This window comes from Balaenoptera physalus (genome assembly GCF_965194825.1).
Source record: "Balaenoptera physalus genome assembly, chromosome: 2".
NCBI classification, from domain to species: domain Eukaryota; kingdom Metazoa; phylum Chordata; class Mammalia; order Artiodactyla; family Balaenopteridae; genus Balaenoptera; species Balaenoptera physalus.
This window is the reverse complement of record NC_138883.1, coordinates 80,591,989-80,611,958: the sequence shown is the minus strand read 5'-3', so window position 1 is coordinate 80,611,958 and position 19,970 is coordinate 80,591,989. Positions and strand designations below refer to the sequence as shown.

Genomic DNA, 19,970 nt, shown 5'->3' with positions numbered 1-19,970 from the left:
TATTGCAAGTGGGGACAGACAAGGCATTTTTCAAAATTAAACTGCTATGACAAGCAGTTGTAAGGCAGTCTGCTTTCTTATTTTTTGGGAGGGGAGTGGAAATTAGGAGTATTATAATTGAAAATGTATACCCATAGCAACTAAAATCATCTGTTAAGATATTCAAATTCCTCTTCTTTCAATCAAATACATACACAGTGTTTTTATACTTTTGGTGATCTTTACTTTCCAGTTGTGGTGGATTTATTTCAAATTTTACAACATCACTTTATGTATTATATATTTTTGTCTATAAAGCATTCTCCAAATGGTAGTTATTTATGTGAATAGAAAAATAGCACGAAAATATGGCTTTTCTCCCTATTCCATTATTGAAATGGAATACGATCATTAGCCAGGGCTGTGGTTTACAACATTTTGAAAAATAGCCTAAATAAATAGATGTCAAGTGAATCAAGAAAGGACTATTGTAATTATTTTCAGCAAACGACATACCATTAAAAATTTTCAGCTATTAATAATTGTTAGGAAGAAAATAGAAGGTTGCATCTTTAAAAATTAGCATACTATACCTCTTTAGAGTGTTAAAAAGATTCAGTACTCAACTTGGATTCGTGAAAATCGTGATTAAGGAACTGTTCATGATCATAATAAAGTCATATGATTAACCCTGAATTTAGAAGTTGATGAGGCAGCAATAGACAATACTGTGACTAAGTACAGTGTCTGTTTCTCTTTTATAATTTGGAAAAAGTGTTTCTAAATCAGCCTCCTCACTCTCAGTGAAGGTGCCTCACTTTTGAAGCAAAGAAGTTTATCCAAATTCCTTTTAGTGCTTTCACTTTGTTACTCAAGTCAGAGACAAAGAATATTTTCTCAGGCATTGATTTTTTTTTTTACTCTCTTGTGGTTAGTAAGAATGTATCATTTAGAGGTCCTGAAGGTTGAAATGCATATAAAAATCAGTTTTGATTTGCAAAAACCATTTACAGTGAGAGCAGAAGGAATTTTAATCATTTTATCATGTGCTTCATATCATCTAGGTATACTTTTAATTAAACACTGCTCCATAAATAAGCAAATAATAGAAGTTAGCAGAGAAGCAGTTGATCTAAATCATGACAGTTGCTCATTTATCTTTGTCCTAACTAGACAATAGGAAATGACACTATGCTGTTGTTTTCTATGCATTAAGATTTCCTTCTTAAACAAATGCAATTGAGGCAGTTTGTTTTCCGACAGCCCGGCGTACACTGCCAGTGGCCAGAGTTTTGTCTTGTCTTCATCCAGAGGAGGATTAATCTTGGTGATGGTGCAAACAAAATGTATGTCTTGGGGTCAGAGTGCAGACTGCCTTTTGGGATCTGCATTACATTAATGTCATTTTTGGGTTCCTGACGTTAATCAAAACCAACACCATAAAGCGTCACTTAGCTAATTTGTGTATTATTGTCAATGTTACCATTAATTATGCGTTTGTGAGGAAAAAGAGGATTAATGAGATGTCACAGGTAATTTACAATGATCAGGCTCCCCAGGACATTAAGAAAACACTAGCTGGGTAAGATTACCATGCAATCATAATCGTATGCAAGAAGCAAAAGTCTTTGTGGAGGAACCACACTAATATTGTCCATCATTATCAAAATCTTTCTTCACTAGAGTAATGCCTAGTATTTTAAAAATACCTCGAATTAAATGTTTGTTTTGGCCTAAAACGTGAGGCTCTAATGTATTAATTATGAGACTTCTGTTGAGGTGTATCTCTCTTCAAGTTCTGAGGATAAGCTATTGTTTCTCTTGAAATGTAGGCAAGTCACAGAGGATTAATTCTTCAGTGTGCCCCATGAACTCGAATTCACATGTGATATCTCTAGGAAACCATTTTAGGTGGTTTGAGTAGTTGTATTTAAATCAGGCTGAAAAAGAGATCTCTTAAATCACATCATTTTCTCCAGCTTAGTCCTTACTCAGAGCCATGTAAATACATGGCTTTTGCTTTCTGTCATCCCATTTCGGGAGTTCCCTCAGTGAGGAGAGACAGAATAACCTGATGGAAGAATTGTAGCTACACAATACACCTGCGGACAGAAACACTGAAGTGCAGTTCTACATTGTAGTCTGAAAGGCCATGGAGTATCCTGGGCCCTGGGCCTCGGCTTCCCTATGTTGCCCGCTCACTGTGCCGTGGGGTGACTTGGGGGTCTGCTCAAAGAACAATCTGGAGCTCCTAGGGGGAGATCAGACAGTGGGTGGTTCAGCCTGTGATTGAAGGATCAAGCTTGATACAAGTGCTCACTAGGAGCCCGAGGGCCTAGTAGGGAGGTTCTGAGAGCTGGAGTTGAGGAAGGAACTGGAGTTAGGAACCAGGAGACGTACCCTAAAGGAATCCAGAGACAGAAGATGGGACTTGTTGAGAAAGCAGGGGACTAAATCTGTGACGTTTATTTATTTAACAGATAACGTGTTGACGCCTCATCATGCCCTAAGCACCATGACCGGGAGAGGGAAAAACTGAGAAGCACAATCCCAGGGAATGCAGAACTCAGGGCACTGGGAGCTCAATCGGCTTGCTTTTTGAAATGATGACATTTGAAATGGTGGAGAGTAGACTGGGGAGGGTCAGAGTAGTTTACGGCAGACCCTGCAGAAGGAGACTATTTGCGGAGTTCAGGTGCTATCTTAATTTGAATTTTCACGGACCCATTTTAGTTTTGCCTTAGCCTTATTTTTCTTTATTTGAAGAATTAGGTGATAAAAAATACAGAATCATGTATTTGCTTTCATACACATATATGCAATCCAGGTTTAAATCCCAGCTCTGGGAGACCTTGAACACGTTATTTAACTGCTCTATGTGTCAGTACCTTCATCTGTGAAACGGAAATAATAAAACTTACCCGATGTAGTTATGAAGATTAAATGAGTTAATGAATGTAAATCACTTAGCACAGGACTCAGCACACAGAAAGCGTTTAGTAAGTCAGGAGTTTTTAACATGAAATTTGTGTCAGTAACATCTGGAACTTAAAAAAAAGACAGTGGCCTGGGCCATCCTCCAAACTATCAGATCTGAATATCTGAGTATATTCTTGATGTATCGCCCAGATGAAAATCATTGCAATAAAGATTCAATATTTATCACTGATTATTACCAATTGTTATTAAAATTAATATATGCAATGAAACAACAAAAAATTATATCTGATGACTTGGTCTAAAGGCTACATTTGTGGGATAATGCATTTTATCAGCCACTTATACGTGTAACTGTAATTTTTGGCACTGTATGATTTGAACTGTGGTATGTACAAATTTATGAAATAATATTATATTGCAATGACTGTTTGCGTGCATACATGTGTGTGCATGTATAGATCTATTTCTTTGGGGTGAGTGCAGAAGTTTGAGATGGCTGGTGTTATGTGAAAGCTGTATTTAAGAAAAATTGTTCATGTACTAGGATAAGGTCAAACCACAAGTGAGCTGAACTTCACCATCTATTAACAAACGAAAATAAAACATTTATTACATTGTCCACTCTTGCTTTTTTATATTTATGGTATAGTCCAAAGAGATTTCCCTGTTGGGATAAAATTTCAGAAGCAGAGAGGGGAAAGCAGGGGGAAGTTTAAATAAAAATGTTTTATTATTGATTTGGTTGTTGCTGGAGCTGACCATACTGATTGTGGAAATAATATAGTTTATTTTTTTCTTTTTTTATTGGCTCTACAAAGTAATAGCTTAGCATAGCTATTAGTTTATCTTGTAACTAACCTTTGAACTACTTTCTGAGTTGGTTGTTTTCCAGAAAGCAGTATACTTGATAGAATAAACACTGAATGATTTTTAACAACGTTAAGTGCATTGAAGGAGAAGAACCTAAAGAAAAGATCTGCTTTTCCTCTGGTCTGTGACATTTTATGGATTTGAAAATTTTTACTTTATTATCATGGTCCTTGTAGTAACAAAATCCTCACTCTGACTAAAATGTATCCATGTATAGAGTTTACATTCTCAAATTAAACGGCTAGTGTGCTTTGTTTATTCACCATAATGTCATAGTGTGAAGAAAACTCTTTATCAAAACACTCTGGACCCAACAAAGTTTATCAAAGGATTAGATGTAATATGTAAAGGACTAGTCATTGTTCTTTTTGTTTTTAATGTGAATTATGATATGTGGGACTGTGGATAAGATCCGTTGAAATTCTTTAAGACATTAGAAATGTGTATATGTTCATAGTCATATATTTTATATAAGTGTACTATAGAGATCAGAGAACCTGATAATAGGATTGCTAAGATATCCAAGTAAGGACTAGAAAATGTTCCTCAGGTGACCATAAAAATTCTTCTTCAACTTAATTATGAAAAAACTTCTCAAGATTGAGAAGTTTCCTTTTTCAGGTCAAAGAAAGCTGATTAAGTAATTATGACAGCATTTCTATCCTTCCCACTGCTGGTCAAAATATCCTGGTAACCTTAAGTAATTATCACAGCATTTCTATCTTTCCCACTGCTGGTCAAAATATCCTGATAACCTTCTGGATCATTAGGGACCTATATTGTCAATCAAGCATCATCAAACCCATAATGAGCTTACGGAGTATAAAGTCCCATATGATTAACATTTCCAAGCAAAGTATTCTCTCAACACCAGTCCAAAAAATGAGGGTGTCCTCACATTCAGTACCTTTGGAAAATAACGTCTATATTTTCCTCCTTGAGATTCACGGTTTCATTGACTTTTTGCTCCTGTTGTAAATAAAAATTTTTAACCTTGAAAATCATTTATTCCAAGTAAAATATTAACATCGCTCAGAATTTCTGCTCCATCGAACATACTGTTTCCTATGGAGCAAAATAATTACAGTGGTTCATGATCAGCCCAGTAGGAGATAGGAATGATTAGGAAGTGTGTGCAATCAAGCCAACTTGATATAGAAGAACCAGAGAGAACCCAGGGCTATAGCTGGTACATTGGTGCGGAGTGTTAGGTCTGCAGGGTTAGATGAAGGTCACAATGGGACAGTCAATAATGTGGGAAAAGTTAGGAGTATTGAAGAGGACATAGAATTAAATGTGGAAAAAAAAAAGGATTAAATGTGGGAAACAGGAGTTGGCCAATTTTTCACAAACTACAAGAGTGCTAGAAGTCCTTTTTGATGTGATGTCTATTACAGGGTTTAGAAATGGGGTGGAGAAAACCTTTAGGGCTTAGCTGATAGACCCTCACTGCACAAAGATTGAAGAAAAACATAGGAAATAGTGTTCTGGTCTGTACATCCATGTCAACATCTCCAGTATTTCACATTTTCAGTAGACGGAGGCTATGGTAGCTGTTGTGCAAGTTAGATGACCTTAAGAAGTTCTCCACCACCCTTTGATGGCATGATTGGGAATCAAAATTGGTGGTGCTTCTGTTGTAATTTCCAAAGAATAAAGAATAGGACTGATGTTAGTCAGCTGGTCTACAGAGTTATACTAGGAGATAGTAATGGGCACGGAGGAGTTTTGCAAAGCATGCCAACCAGAAAACTTTCAATAGATCAAGCAACAGCAATGAAAATAATCTAAATGGCTATCCACGAACTTCTATATAGTGGGAACAATGCTCTGAATCATACACACCAGAGTTATTGGAGATTTTCAATTGCTTTAACCAAGGGAACAACTTCATTGATGTTGGTAGATGAAGAATGGCTCCCAAACAATAAATTATTGGTTATTTTCACTATCAGGAAATGGTCTGGACTTCAGGATATGATCTGGGTTCAGTTTATCTTTGCAGTCTCAGAATCTAACATTCTTAGCACATAATAGGCAAGAGCTCAATAAATGTTTATGTGGATGAATGTTAAGTCTATAAGGTGATCGGAAGTAATACAATTATAAGCAGGAAAGGCAAAATAAGTGCGTTAAGAAATATCCTGAGATGTGTTTTAAGCCTTATAACAAAATTGTGATAACTAAACAGTTCAGCTTGATAGCTTGATGTACGCTTGTCAAAAATTGTATATTTTTTTTTTGACAACTGACCTTGTTGCTGAGATCCTATAAATATATAGATCCTATATAAGATCCTATAAGTAGTGACTATAACAACAAATTGAAGAACAACCATAATGAGTTCACAATGTGATAAAGAGCATTTTTTAACCTGTTCATCTTTTCTACATGTACGTAAATTGGTTAGTTCCATCTTTGAAAATGGAATGCAGCAATAAAGCAAATATATCCATAGCCTTCATGCATCAAGATGACCTTTGTGTAAGCAGGGATGAAAAGACTTTCAAGTGTATACATTCCCTTTTTAATTATGTAGTATTGTCCACACAGAAATCTCTTTCCGTATCTGAGAACTCTATGAATAAGCAGGTGACCTGGGATGGAAGGATTTTACCTGTGAACCACACTCATATGGAGACAGAGGTACCAACAACACCTAAAATATAAAGAGCTGGTGCAGACAAAGATGTACAAGAGCCTCAGACATTCCCTGCATCTTGGTGGAGCTGGAATCCCTGGGCACTCCTTGTCCTATGTAACTTTTCCTTTACCTTTGTCACTTATCCTTTTTTTGTTTCCTCATTCTGGGTCCTGGCCAGTCTTCATGTTCATTTTGGTTTTTCTTGTTTTTAATTCCAACCAGGAGTTCCAATTTTGATTTCTAATAGCTCCCTTATTAGATAGTTTGGTTTTATATTATTGACCATGAATTGAACTCAAATTCGATTAATGACTTTTTACCATGAAAGCCTTTAATGTTTTCCCCTGAAAAGATTTCCTCACCCACCTGCAGAGTATCTCTCAGGAGAAAAGATGGAGGATCTCACTGAAACATCCTTTTCTTAACTTGTTTCTCCCTGTCACCACTCCTCCCCAGCCTGGTCTTCCTCCTTTCCCCTTTTCCATTTTCCCTCCCCTACACCCCTTCCTTCTTCCTCTCATTCTTCTTCAAATCACTGGGGATCCAAACTCATTAAATTTTAGGTTCTTTATATCAAAGTGAATAAATCTATTCTAAAATTAGTAGTGTAAGTTAACAAATCAAGGAACAAAAGATGAATACAAGGAAGAAAAGTGGTAGCTGAGAAACAGATGGGATTCTGAATATCATTCTTCCTTTTCTCTGCTGTTTTCTACATTAAACTGTTCCTTCCTACATCTGGACCTTCACCCAGGCATAGCTAACTGCCTATTCTTCAAGTAGTACTTTAAAAGGCATCTCTTCAGGGACATTTTCCCTTATCTTCTAGACTCTGAATTTTATATGATCATATTGTACCCTATAGATAGACTGTCTCAGATTAATAATCTAGATGTAGATAAAACAGTGGGCTCAAATGCCATTCTTCCAGAAATTTTGTACAATTCCCAGGCAATCAGAAATATGTGACAAGTTCCTTCAGTACAGAAGATTGCTGTGGTAGGCAGCCGGTAAATTGTCTCCCCAAGATCCCTGCCTTGTGCAATTCATGCCCCTGCTTGCCTTGAGCGTGGGCTGGACATCGTGACTCACTTCTAAAGAACAGAATTCAGCAAAAGTGATGAGATGTCTCTTCTGAAATTAGGTTACAAAAAGATTGTGACTTTCATCTTGCTGGCTCTCTCATGGTCTCTCCCTTTCTCTCTGTCTCTCTCTCTGAGCCCTTGCCTTGAGGGAAGCCAGATCCCATTCTGCGAGTGGCCCTATGGATAGGAGAGCATGCACAAAAGACAGGGAACTGATGTTTGTGGCCAACAGCTAGCAAAGTCCTGAGGCTTACCGCCAGCCACGTGAATGGGCTTGAGAGACCTTCCCCCAGTTCAGCCTTAAGACGCAGCCCCAGCTGACTAACAGCCCCAGTGTTACCTTAGTTGTAACACTGTGAGAATCCTTGAGCCACGGCACCCAGCTAAGCCAAGCCTGGATTTCTTAACTACAGAGTCACTGAGATAATAAATGTTTGTTGTTTTAAGTTACTAAGTTTTGAGTTTGGGGATAAATTATTATACAGCCATAGATAAATAATACAGATTTTGCTGGAAGTGGGTTGAGGTTGGAAGGATTTTGAGAAGCATGTTAGAGAAAGCCTAAATGCCTTGAACATCCATTTCATCTGTATCTCCTACAAATTACATCTAACAAGAAAGCATTAACAATAAGCTCTTTCAAATGTAACAAAGTACATTTGACAGTGTTCTCACAAAAAATGCTGATATTAAGGTGCCTTAAGTATTGTGGATATTCAAGCTAGTGAATATTTGTGATTTAACATATTGGTAGCCTTTTATATACATAATTTCCACCCTTCTCAGACCATATAATGTACACCTCACACAACGGATGTGTGTGGTGATTTGATGTAGGGCAGGATGCTCTTCTATAGCTTTTTATGAGGTCCTGAATCTTCCCATTAACTTTTTATAGATATCTGGCTCGAATCTGTGCCTGTGAATAAATGATCACATTTTCTTTTCTCCCTAATGGAGGCAATGCAACTCACTTCAAATCTTAATTCCATTTACTAAACGATTTCCATTATAAATATATCCTTAGGTTATGCATAATTTTCTCAAGAGTTTGACTATCTGAACTTAGTACAAAGGTAAATCCCTTTTGCAAAGTCTTGAACTTTAGTCCATTTAGTGTTTTTGCTTTATGTTAGTGGGAAAAAAAATTACCTGCCCTGAAGGAATTCTTACTCATAGGTAATGGAGAAAGGAATATTCATAGTTTAAGTGACTAAGGACATTTGAGTTGAGGTAGCTAACAGTATAATATTGTGTTGTTTTATAGATGGCATTCCTTTGAAAGTAAATATAGTTAGATCTTTTTATGTATTATCAAGTTATGTATATATGTGTATGTGTCTCTCTCTCTCATATATATATAATAACGTAATATATATAATTTAATAATACCCAGTTCTTATTTCATTGCACTGGGTGAAAAGAAAATGCAGATTGAATCAGTCTATATTTTAAAATAATGCTTTTATCTAAATTTGGACATTTGGATAAGACATATTTATTTAGTATGACCTTTCCTTTTCCATGTCGCTTGACAAGCAGCATCTTTGTAAGTCCTTCAGTTAAGGTCCAATGGGACAAAATTAAGGTCCAGTGGGACAACTAAGGTCCAATGGGACAAAAGGTAAATATGAGAAAATGTTCTTCGTTCCACTGGCATGTGATTATTTAACAGAATGTCAGTGACTTAGTAGTAACATGGTTCAACTTCCCAGAATCAATCATTTCATCTTCCATTAGCACCAAGGACTTAAATGCATACTTTAGAAATTACCTTTATAAATGAAAACTACATACATAACCAGTCTTTCCTATAAGTAAGGTAGAGTGCTATTTAGGTGGTGTGCTTTGAAGAAAAGTCTGTATGATCAGTTATATCTTCCTCCATGGCATGCCACAGAGTCCCAAATTCCAAATATTCATGTAAAGTTAAGGATCTTTCAAGAAGCTGTACATTTCAACTAGGTTAAGCTATCACTCTAAGAGGAGTTAACCAGTAGCTAGCTTGTTAGCAGGGATTAATTTGTCTATAGGTATAATTGCTACTCATTGTTATGCTGTAGAAGAAGGGCCTCGGGGAATTTGACACAGACTGTCAGGTTTGATGGCAGTGGTTAGAACCAAGGAATTATATTGATATTTAGGGTTATGGAGAGTAGTGACCCAGTTACTCCTGTTCTCCATAGCTCAGGGCCCTGGAAATCTAGTAATAGGATAATAAAGGATAAGGTGGTACTAAAGAAGTGGCATAGCATGTCTTGAAGACACATTATTTTTATCAATCTTGCCTAGAGCTGAGATTTGTTACATTTTTCCTTTTTTTAGTTAAATATAAACAACATATAGATAAAGCCTGTTTAAGGAAAGGCTGTGTAAGGAAAGGTCCTCTTGCCTTAATAACCTAATTATAGTGAAGAACTCATTTTTTGTATTGATTCTGATAGTTTTCAAGTGAGTATTCTATGGTTTCACTACTAGAATCCTTTTAATGTTTTAGTAGACACCAGGTGAATCAAATTGGATTATCCATAATCCTTGGTCACCATTAGTCCATTCATGACTTCCTCCCTTCCTTCCTCCCTCCTTCCCTCCCTTCCTTCCTTCTTCTTTCCTTCCCTTCCCTCCCTCCCTCCCTCCCTCATTTATGCAATGAGTTAGACAGTCAGTACAAACTTCTATCTGGCTATGTGGTCCTCCACAGCATACTCACCCTGTCTTTTCCTACCTGACATAATCACTATCCCAAGTCTTGTGTTTATTGTTTCCTTGCTTTGCTTTTTATAGCATTTTATCCCATCTAATTGTATATCTAAAAAGCATATATCTATATTTTAATTATTTTTAACTTTTAAAAGGGATCATGCTTTAGGTAGTCATCTGTGACTTTTAAAACTTAAGATAAAATTAAGATTATCCATATTGTTGCCTTGTGAACAGCTATAGTATATATTCATTCATTTTGATTGCTGTATAATAGCTTGCAGATTTAAAAAAATATCCAGTTGAATACAAATCTTGTATTAGTCTCATAGAATAAAGCACCTTTCAGGATGGGTTTGAAAGCTGACCTCCAATCAATAATCTGGCTAACAATCCAATAATCTTTCTTTTTTTTTTTTTTTTTTTTTTTAACATCTTTATTGAAGTCCAATAATCTTTCAATTATGCAAGAAAAAAAATATTGGCCCTTTCTTTGAACTCTATGTGTAAATTAAATTAATACTAGCCTTTCTTGCGTATTCAACAAGGGTATTTCCTGAAATTAAAAAAATGAACAAGTTTTTAGGTAGTGTCATTTATTTTCATGTTTTTGTGGGACACATTCTGATTATATTCTTTAAATTCTACTTACAGATATACCTCCCTTTATCTAATAGATATGATTCTGATGGATTGCATGTAGTCCACAGTTCTTTATAGCAAATAAGATTTTAAATGCACTGAGCAAGCTACCTTTTAAAAAAAAATTATGTTAAAAAGTCCTTCTGAATTGTGCATAATTATCCTCCAATTTATATCTTCTGTAAATTTAGGATTTTGTGTATAATGTCTTCTTGAATGAGAGCAAACATGCCCATGAGATACACAACAATCTTATAGATGCACTAGGAAGGCATGTGGTAAGAGAAATAGTGACTTCCCTTAGATATCCATGTGCAATTTTAATGACCAAAGTTGTACATTTTCATTGCATGTCAGGTACAACTTCATGCCTATCTTTTCCCAGCTCATAAATCTACTGATTTGCATCTTCTAGGCTGCTACAATATCCCCATAAACCTCTCTTTGAAGAAACACAGCTTCCGTCAAAACAAGTTTTTAAAAATATTTACCAAGCTGTAATAAACAACACTCCTCCAATGTGCTGCATATTAAAAAATAACCTCTTGAGGGGCAACACCAATTTTATTTTTACTTATTAGGCTCTGCACCTTTGCCAACACTAGCAAATGATGTGGTTAACCCAGTTCATGAAAGTAAAGCTTTTTTAAAAATTTGAGGAGATGATCTGTATTCTCTTCCTTGGTTATTCTGATAGATAAAAATATCATCTCTTCAAAACTGTTCCCTTGGCACTGTGAATGAGGATCTATAGTTAAGTAAATGGAAATGTACCAGATCAAATTATGTTGCCTTTAGCAAATAATAGCAATGTTAGCCCTTTGGTACTGACCAGGTTTTTGAATACATTTATTAATTTGAGCTATTTAAAGTAAGAATTCAAATAGCATAGTAAACATTTTGGCTGGAGTGGGAAATGGATTGCTGCTATAACAGGACTGAGGACAACTTGGAAACCTGAGCAATGCCGCCATGGGCTAGACATAGCCTTGAGCCTAAATGAGCCTACTAATAAGCAATGGTGCATTGACTGTATTTGGGAAATCTATCTGCTGACTGATCCATTTCATAAAAGCAAAAGAAACTGAAACAGCAGGAATAATCTTAATACAAATCAAGCATAAATAATAGAAATAACCATAAATGAACAATTTATGATGATTTACCATGAATAAATAGGTGCTATTTCAGTAATGACTATCTGAAAGATTCTTCATCTTTTCTCATTACCCATAAAAATATTTGTTCCCCTGTGTATTCTTCCCATCCATTTCTTTCTCTCCCTGTGCAATGCAGCTGCTTCCCACTAGCTATCTATTTTACATTTGGTAGTGTATATATGTCAGTGCCACTCTCTCACTTCATCCCAACTTACCCTTCCCCCTCTCATTTTTCTCTCTTCTTTTTCTACCACATTTTCTCTTTCTTATCCTAACTTTTCTTCCTTCCTTTCCTTTCTGGATCCCTCCCTGCACATCCCTCTTCTCTTTCTTCCTCCCCTTTATGTCAAGCATTGCCCAAGTACTGAACAGAGGAAACAAATGATATGCTGGTTTCTGTCCTAGACTTCCTCAGTGAAGTATAACAAGAAAATATACAACAATGTTAAGGTAGAGGCACTATAAAAGAACTAGGGGACTGACATTATAATTTGGCTTCAAGCACGTGGCAGATTAACTGACTTAATTTCCTAGCTGGAGTCACTCTTTCACAAAGCAGGTTTCACCATTTATTACCTGCAAAATAGTCTCCTAATGGTCTCTTCATAGTCCCTACCAGTCCGTGCTGCCCACAGCTGTTTGCATTCTCATTGTATTTCTCACTAGTTTAAAATCCTTAATTTCAAGCAAATCACTCACACATTCATTCATTCATTCATTCATTCATATCCCCAATGATGAAAATACTGCTCTTTTCTGCCTGTAGGGAGAAGTAAAAAACCCTTTATGTAGCAAATGTATCTATCACACTCTGGTCCATCCTGGCTTTCTTTCTTTCTTTTTTTTTTTCTTTTTAAAGATTTTTTTGATGTGGACCATTGTTAAAGTCTTTATTGAATTTGTTACAATACTGCTTCTGTTTTATGTTTTGGTTTTTTGGCCACAAGGCATGTGGGATCTTAGCTCCCCGACCAGGGACTGAACCAGCACCCCCTGCATTGAAAGGTGAAGTATTAACCACTGGACCGCCGGGGAAGTCCCTGCGGCTTTCATTTTTAATCCCTTCTATGCCTTCCTCCTTCCACCTATCATTTCTTATTCATTCTTTGAATTAGCTTACACATACTTAGTACTTTCCTCTGTGAAGCCTTTCCTGACTCCTTGTTCATCTTGGAAATGTTTGGTGCTTCTTGCTCCTGAAGGTGTTTTTAAACTTTTTTATTTATTTATTTTTTAATGCTTCTTTTAAAGTCCACTCTTGTCCTCAGTGTAATGTAGTTATTTTATTTTGATTGACTTTTCAGAAAATATTTTTCATCATAAAGTTAATATATGCTTCTTATAGCATTTTTCTTCCAGAATTTTTTCTATGCATAAATTTTATAATTTATTGTATCATTTTTAAAATAAAGAAGTCTCTACCTCAGAGATTTGATACATTTTAGTTTGCATTTTCTTTTTTTTAAGGTTCACTTCTTTTATTATTTTTTAATTTTAAAATTTTGTAATATATATATATATTTCATAATATTCAGTCTTTATATAGAGCTAAAATTTATTTTAGATCCATATTGATTATAGATTATAATATCCAAAGAGCCAAACAATTCTGCTAAAACATATATGACTTTTTCTTCATTGCCTGGACATCGTATTATATTTTTCAAGTGGGTTGCTTAGAATCCTCACAAACCCCTGCAAGACAGTTGTTTTCAAGCTTACTTTATAGATGAAGAACCCAAAACTCTGAGAAGTTAACAACTTGTCCAAGGTCAAACAAGTTGTGGTGATAAAATGGGGTTCATGTTTCATTCTAATGCCAGTAGTTATAGTTTCTGGTCACTAGGAAGCCTAAATGTAAGATTAGCCTTCTTTCCTTATTTCTTTTCAAAACTATATTTTTGATTCTTGATCTGTCTTTCTTATCAACATTAGCAATATTTTAAGTTTTTAAAAAATATCACAATATGAGTCTGATTGGATTTTGTGTAATATGTACTTATGAATTAATTTTAGGAAAAGGGTAATTCTATTATATGTTATCTTCTGTCCAAGAATATAGTTTGTCTTTTACATAGCTCAGTAAATTTTAAAATAATTTTCCTCATTTAGGTCCAACATATTTCTCAATAATGTCATTATTTTTTTATTGCTCTTGCAAGTAATATCTTTTTATTATATTTTCTAACCAGTTATTGCTTACATATGAGAAGATATTGACTTTTAAAAATATTTTTGTATACATGCTGTAGTTTTAGGAATCAAGTATTGCAATGTCTGTAACTTTCTTTTAAATGCCTTAGCAAAAAATAAAAAATAAAAAGAGAGAGACAGAGAGAAAAAAATATACAAACATATAGATGTATGGATAAAATGAGAGAGAAAGCAAATGTGGCAAAATTGTAACAATTGATGAATCTTGGTTTAAAAAATGCAGATGTTCATTGTATTATCCTGGCAACTTTTTTGTAGGTATAAAAGTTTCCAAAATAAACAGCTGAAAAAAATCTTATATTTGGTCATTTTACTGAACTCTCTTATTAATTCTAACACTTTCGTGTTGAGTCTCCTGTGTGGTGAGATTCTAGGTATACAACCATATCAATTGTAAGTTATCAAAATTTTGTCTTGTATTTCCTAATAGTAAATCTCTTTTTACTGCCTTATATCTTCTTGAAATTAGCCAAAATTTTTAAGAATGATGTTGAATGAAAGCATCAGATGTCATTTTGGTACTGTTCTTCCTAAGTTTAATTGACATGCCTCTAAACTTAGTTCCCCTTTTAGGTATAAGATCTATTGATATCTATATTTATCTATCATTGTTTTTTTAAATTTTGTTAAGAAACTTATTTTCCTATTCTTCATCCCCAATGAGGTTTCTTTCAGCATGACTAATGAATTTTATCAATCTATCGAATAATACATTCTTTTCTAATATTACTAAATAATATTTCATTTTCACTAGTTGCCCTTACTGGAAATTAGCAAATGGTCACAGCAAAATACCAGGGACAAAATAAATGCACAACAAATATTTGTTAAATAAAAAGAAGAGGCAAAGAAAAACAAGGAGTAGAGAAGGATTACAATGAAGAAAAGGAGGGTCAAAAATAATCTGCATTTTTCACTCTAGATGCTGTGATAGTTCTGATTTAAGAGGGATTTGTTTGACTAGAATTTTAATATTCCTTTCATTGAATCACACTGTGTAAATGCTGGCACATGATAGGTGCTTAATACAGTTTCTTACCTTAACTTTTCTTGTGTTTTTCATATACACTTTCTGCTCCATATGTAAATGCTCATTTAGTCTGTTATGGATAACAAAGACATCGTTACTGTTGAAGAAAATGATAGCTAAAGAATCTGCTTTTTTATTCACTAGGAAATTCACTGAATTTCCAAGTAACTTTTATTTCAATTCTTACACAGAAAAAAGAAACGTTATTTCACTCTTCTAATCCTAGTTATTATAAGTTACTTAAATTGCATTAAACATAATAGTTAACATTTGTTCAAATCAGAAGTATTGACATTGAGATTATAAAGTTATTTTAATCCACATAAATAAAATGAAATTTTATACTAAAAAAAAAGGGAATCTGCCTTTGTTTTGTATAACCTTACAATCTCCTAGTTATCCAAATGAAGCCCGTAAATAAAGCCTCAAATGGTTGTCTAGTGGGTTTCAACTACTTTCTCCTTTCAATATACTTTAAAAAATGACGTGGTACCTCTAACTATAATTACCCAAACCAAATTACAGTTTTTTCCCCTTTAGTATACTTTCCATGATACACTGCATTGGAGGCAATTTATAAGAAACCTTAACTTTTAGATAACAAACCAAAACAACATTAAAATGAAGACAAATAGAAATTAGATACATGGATCATAAAAACTGCATAGTTCCTGTAAATGCTGGATAAGGAGGCTATGTTTCCAAACACTGGAAAAGTAAGGAAGATGCACTTTCATTTCTTTTTTTCTTTCTTTCTTTTTTTAAATAGAAACTGTTTATTTTTCATTCACCTTGTTTCCATTTTCTGTTTAAGAAGGCCACACAGTGGTGGTTCCTACCCATTCAGTGAACTGAACGGTGGGGTTGCAGACCAGTCCCCAGTGGCAGGCTGAGGTCCAGTCTTCATCAGAGAACTGCTGGATGGGCACAGAGGGTACCTGTGCCTTCAGAGCAGCCAGCGACCTCCGGTAAGCACAGTTCATTCACCCTGAAATCCCTCCCCGGTCACAGCCTTTTCTGCCCTGCCTGCTCTTCCTTTTGAACCTAGAGGACCTCCGTAGCAGTAGAGATCAGGCGTGGCCGCCCAGAGCCGGTGCCGCACATGCGCAGAACTTCCTGGCCCAGCATGCAACGCGTCAGACCGGCCGAACTGTGGCACGGACGGCAACATCCGCACAGTGCAGAGGAGAGTCTGTGTGACACAGTTACGCAGGTTAACATAAGACGCCTCTGTGAGAGGCTGGTGGTTGTCCTGGAATCAGTACCCACTGGAAGTCGCGGCTCCCAGAAGGCTGCGTGGATCCGGTTAGGGAAGGTTCTAGGTGTGGAGCGCCTGACACAGGAGTGGCTCCAGTGGCAGTGGCAAACTTCAGCACAGCTCGGGGGACCAGCATTCCTAGAGGCTGTGACATTGACCTCAGCAGGGTTTTAAGTGGCAACAATGGCACGAGCCGCCGGCAGAAGCTTCTCGAGGTTCGCTTCAGATTAATGAGGTAATGCCATCATTTTTCCTTTTGTAAATGACTGTTGCATTTGGAAGTCAAGGTTGGTGCCACCTGAGTGGGCTCCTGCTGCAAGGAATTTGAGGACATCTTGTTCCTTCATTTGCAGGACATCAGGGACTCTGGACATGGTAAATTTTCGCTTTAAGTTATGATGGGAACCCAGAACAATGCCTTTCTGGGTAGGGTGGAAAGGCCCCTTTAATTTTGTTAGGCTTATTTTATCTGTCAAAGGAAAAGATGAGTAATTCTTTTGAAATTCATTTTTTGGGTAGTGCTTTGAAAAGGAATAAACAGTATTTTAGTGATAAACTGATATCTAAAATCTAATTTCACTTGAAATTATTTTTATTATGTCAAGAGTTATATTTGTAGAGAGTACAGTCTATCCATTGAAACATTTAAGTTATTAAGCATTGGGCCAAGACAATGCTGCCATTAGATGTATTCAGAACTAGCTGATGAGAGCCGATTCTTTTAGCAAATCTGTACTTTGATAAGACTTGCCTGTCAAGCCACAAGTAAAACTCAGTGAATGCAGGACAATGTACTGTTGAACAAAAAAACTTAAAGATGCTGTAAACATTTCATACATTATCTTTCATTCATCCATCTATCCATTCATCTGTCCATCCATCCATGCAACCACTCATACTTCTATATTTAAAAAACAAATTATCGGACAATAATTTTCTATGCTTTTATTTTTACAACAATAAACCTGCCTTTTTAGGCAAAATTATTATTATTTTTTTCTATTGAGAAATATACATGAGACACAGGGCAAGGTCCCTAACAAGTGTTCTCTAACTATTGTATGGATAATTGTCTAGGCAGTAGAAATGAGACAGATTGATTAATTCATATTATCTACTAACAGCTATTTTAAGATTGTATGCATCCAAATTTTCCCTATGTAGTTTCAAATCCCGTATAATTGTTTGAATCCATATAAAAATGAATTTGCCTTGGGATAGCATATTTTAGGAGGAATTTTACCATCTTGTTGATGATATAGAGACATGTGGACTGAAAGATGGTATAGTTAGTAAATTTTTAGCTATTTAAACAGTGTTTCCAGAGTGTTGATTAATGGACCAGCACTAACCTGGAGGTGGTATCTCCAGTGTCATATCAAGTGTCTATCCTATATACTTCTTCCTTAAAGTTCATATAAATAATTTGAATGAAGACTTAGATACATTGTGTTTGTAGAAGAAGCAGAATTGAGAGATATATATAAAAACACTGGACCCATCAAATCAATATGTGACAAAATCAACACAATGAAGTTTAATAGTCACACACTCACACACACAATGTAAGATATGTAAATATGCAGTCTTACATTTTGGTTAACAATATCAAGTGGAAGTATATATATCAGGATTATCTCTTTTTTAAAAAAATCTGAGCTCTATCCTAATAAAAACTGAAAACAGAGCAATATTTATCAATAAACATGCTTGTTATACAGTGTTATAATGGTGAACTATTTAAAATAAGTAAATGTCCAAACGAGGAAATTAGTTACTGTAATCATGATACATTCACTTGATGGAATATCATGCATTCATCAAAATGAAACTTATGAAGAGACAAGAGTTTCCAACAACATGGTAAGATGCTTGTGTATTAATGTTAAAAACCTTAATACGAATCAGATGCCTTAATCCAAATAACTAATTAAAATGCTATGCAAATAAAAATTGAACAAGTATACTCCAAATACTATCTTTGTCTTTCTACTATGCACTATCTTAGTTCTGCTTTTTGTCTCAATTTTTGTACTGAATATATATTATTTTTTATAATTATATGAATATTTTAAAATCAGTCACAGAAGTAGTAGATTGAGGATGTCTGGCTTGAAAGCAGTTAATCCGGATGGCTGACAATCACAGTTTGTTGAAAATCCTGTGCTTTTCATACTTTACCAAACTTAATCCTTACAACAAACTTTAATTCACTTAAGCCTCACAACAACTATATGAGGTATGTATCATCATCTGCATTTTAAAATTCAAGCTTAAAGACCACATTATTAGTACATGGTAGAAATCATGCTCTGAAAAGTTAAACATGAGCCTGCAGTGAAATTAATAACAACTTCATAAATTATGATAAGGAAGTAATATATGTAAAGTACTTGCCTCGGTACTAATAAGTAGAAAGCTCTTTTGATTAGATTGGACAGACAGACAGACAGACAGACAGACAGACAGACAGACAGACAGACAGACAGACACACACACACACACACACACACAGGTGATGATGGTAGTGGGGGCTGTCATGGTCACCTTACAGTATTTTAAAGAGCTGTATGGAAAATAAAGAAGTCTTTTTTTGGTGGTTTCAAAGGATTGAACTAGGACAAATGGTGGAAATTACTAAATATAAATTTCCATTCAATATAGAATTCCTAAGATATTGGCTTACTTAGCTCCTTATTCCTGGAAATATTAAAACACAGTCTAAATGATCATGTATCATAAATACTATATAGAGGAGAGTTCTTTTGTGTGAAGATTTTTATAAGAATTCCTATTTATTTAAAGCTCTGGAGTTCTTTTTAACCCCAAGATCCTATAATTCAGTTATATTTTATCTTTCTTAATTCTTAATTATTTTTCCACATTCTTCACATACTCTATCAAAAAGTGCATCTACTCCTCTACTGCTTTATTTCAATGTAGGCATTTGTTATTGGAACCAAATGAATGTTCTCTTCATCTTCACAGCTAGAAACTTTTAAACATAGCAGCTTGTGTTTCAAGTGTCCATTACAAACAAATCTGAGTTTTGGATGAATCTGATAAGACGGATGTTGTCCAAAGAAATCAAATATGATCTCCTTTCCATGTGATGGGGCAGGTGGTGTCTCAGGTGACTACTCTGGGCAATGATTTTGAATTTGGAGCCAAAGCAGGCGGAGACAATTAGCAGAGGCAAATCTTAAGGGTTTCCAAGGTCAGTACACAAGGTAAACAGTCTGGGAATAGTTGCCAAAGCCAAATGGAACAAAACAAGGAGGGTGAACCAGTTCTCAAAGCCAAAAGGCTAGAGCAAGAGCAGATTTCTGAAACGGCTTAGAACAATGGAATAAAGACAACAGTGGAGAAACTCTCCAATCTGGATTTCAGATTATGTCATATCCACAGCCTCAGTAACTGTGGTAGTGGCTGGGAGAGGCAGACACCA

At 35.3% G+C, this 19,970-nt stretch overlaps 1 long non-coding RNA gene across 1 annotated transcript in view; it reads left to right on the top strand.

Annotated features, from left to right (window-relative positions):
- The window catches only part of LOC309656303, a 36,308-nt gene extending 16,963 nt beyond the window's left edge, over nucleotides 1–19,345 (top strand). Inside the window, exon 2 of the long non-coding RNA XR_014261280.1 lies at nucleotides 16,079–19,345. This is a non-coding gene — a long non-coding RNA (uncharacterized lncRNA). The remainder of the gene's footprint in view (nucleotides 1–16,078) is intronic.
- The last annotated feature ends 625 nt before the right edge of the window (nucleotides 19,346–19,970 follow it).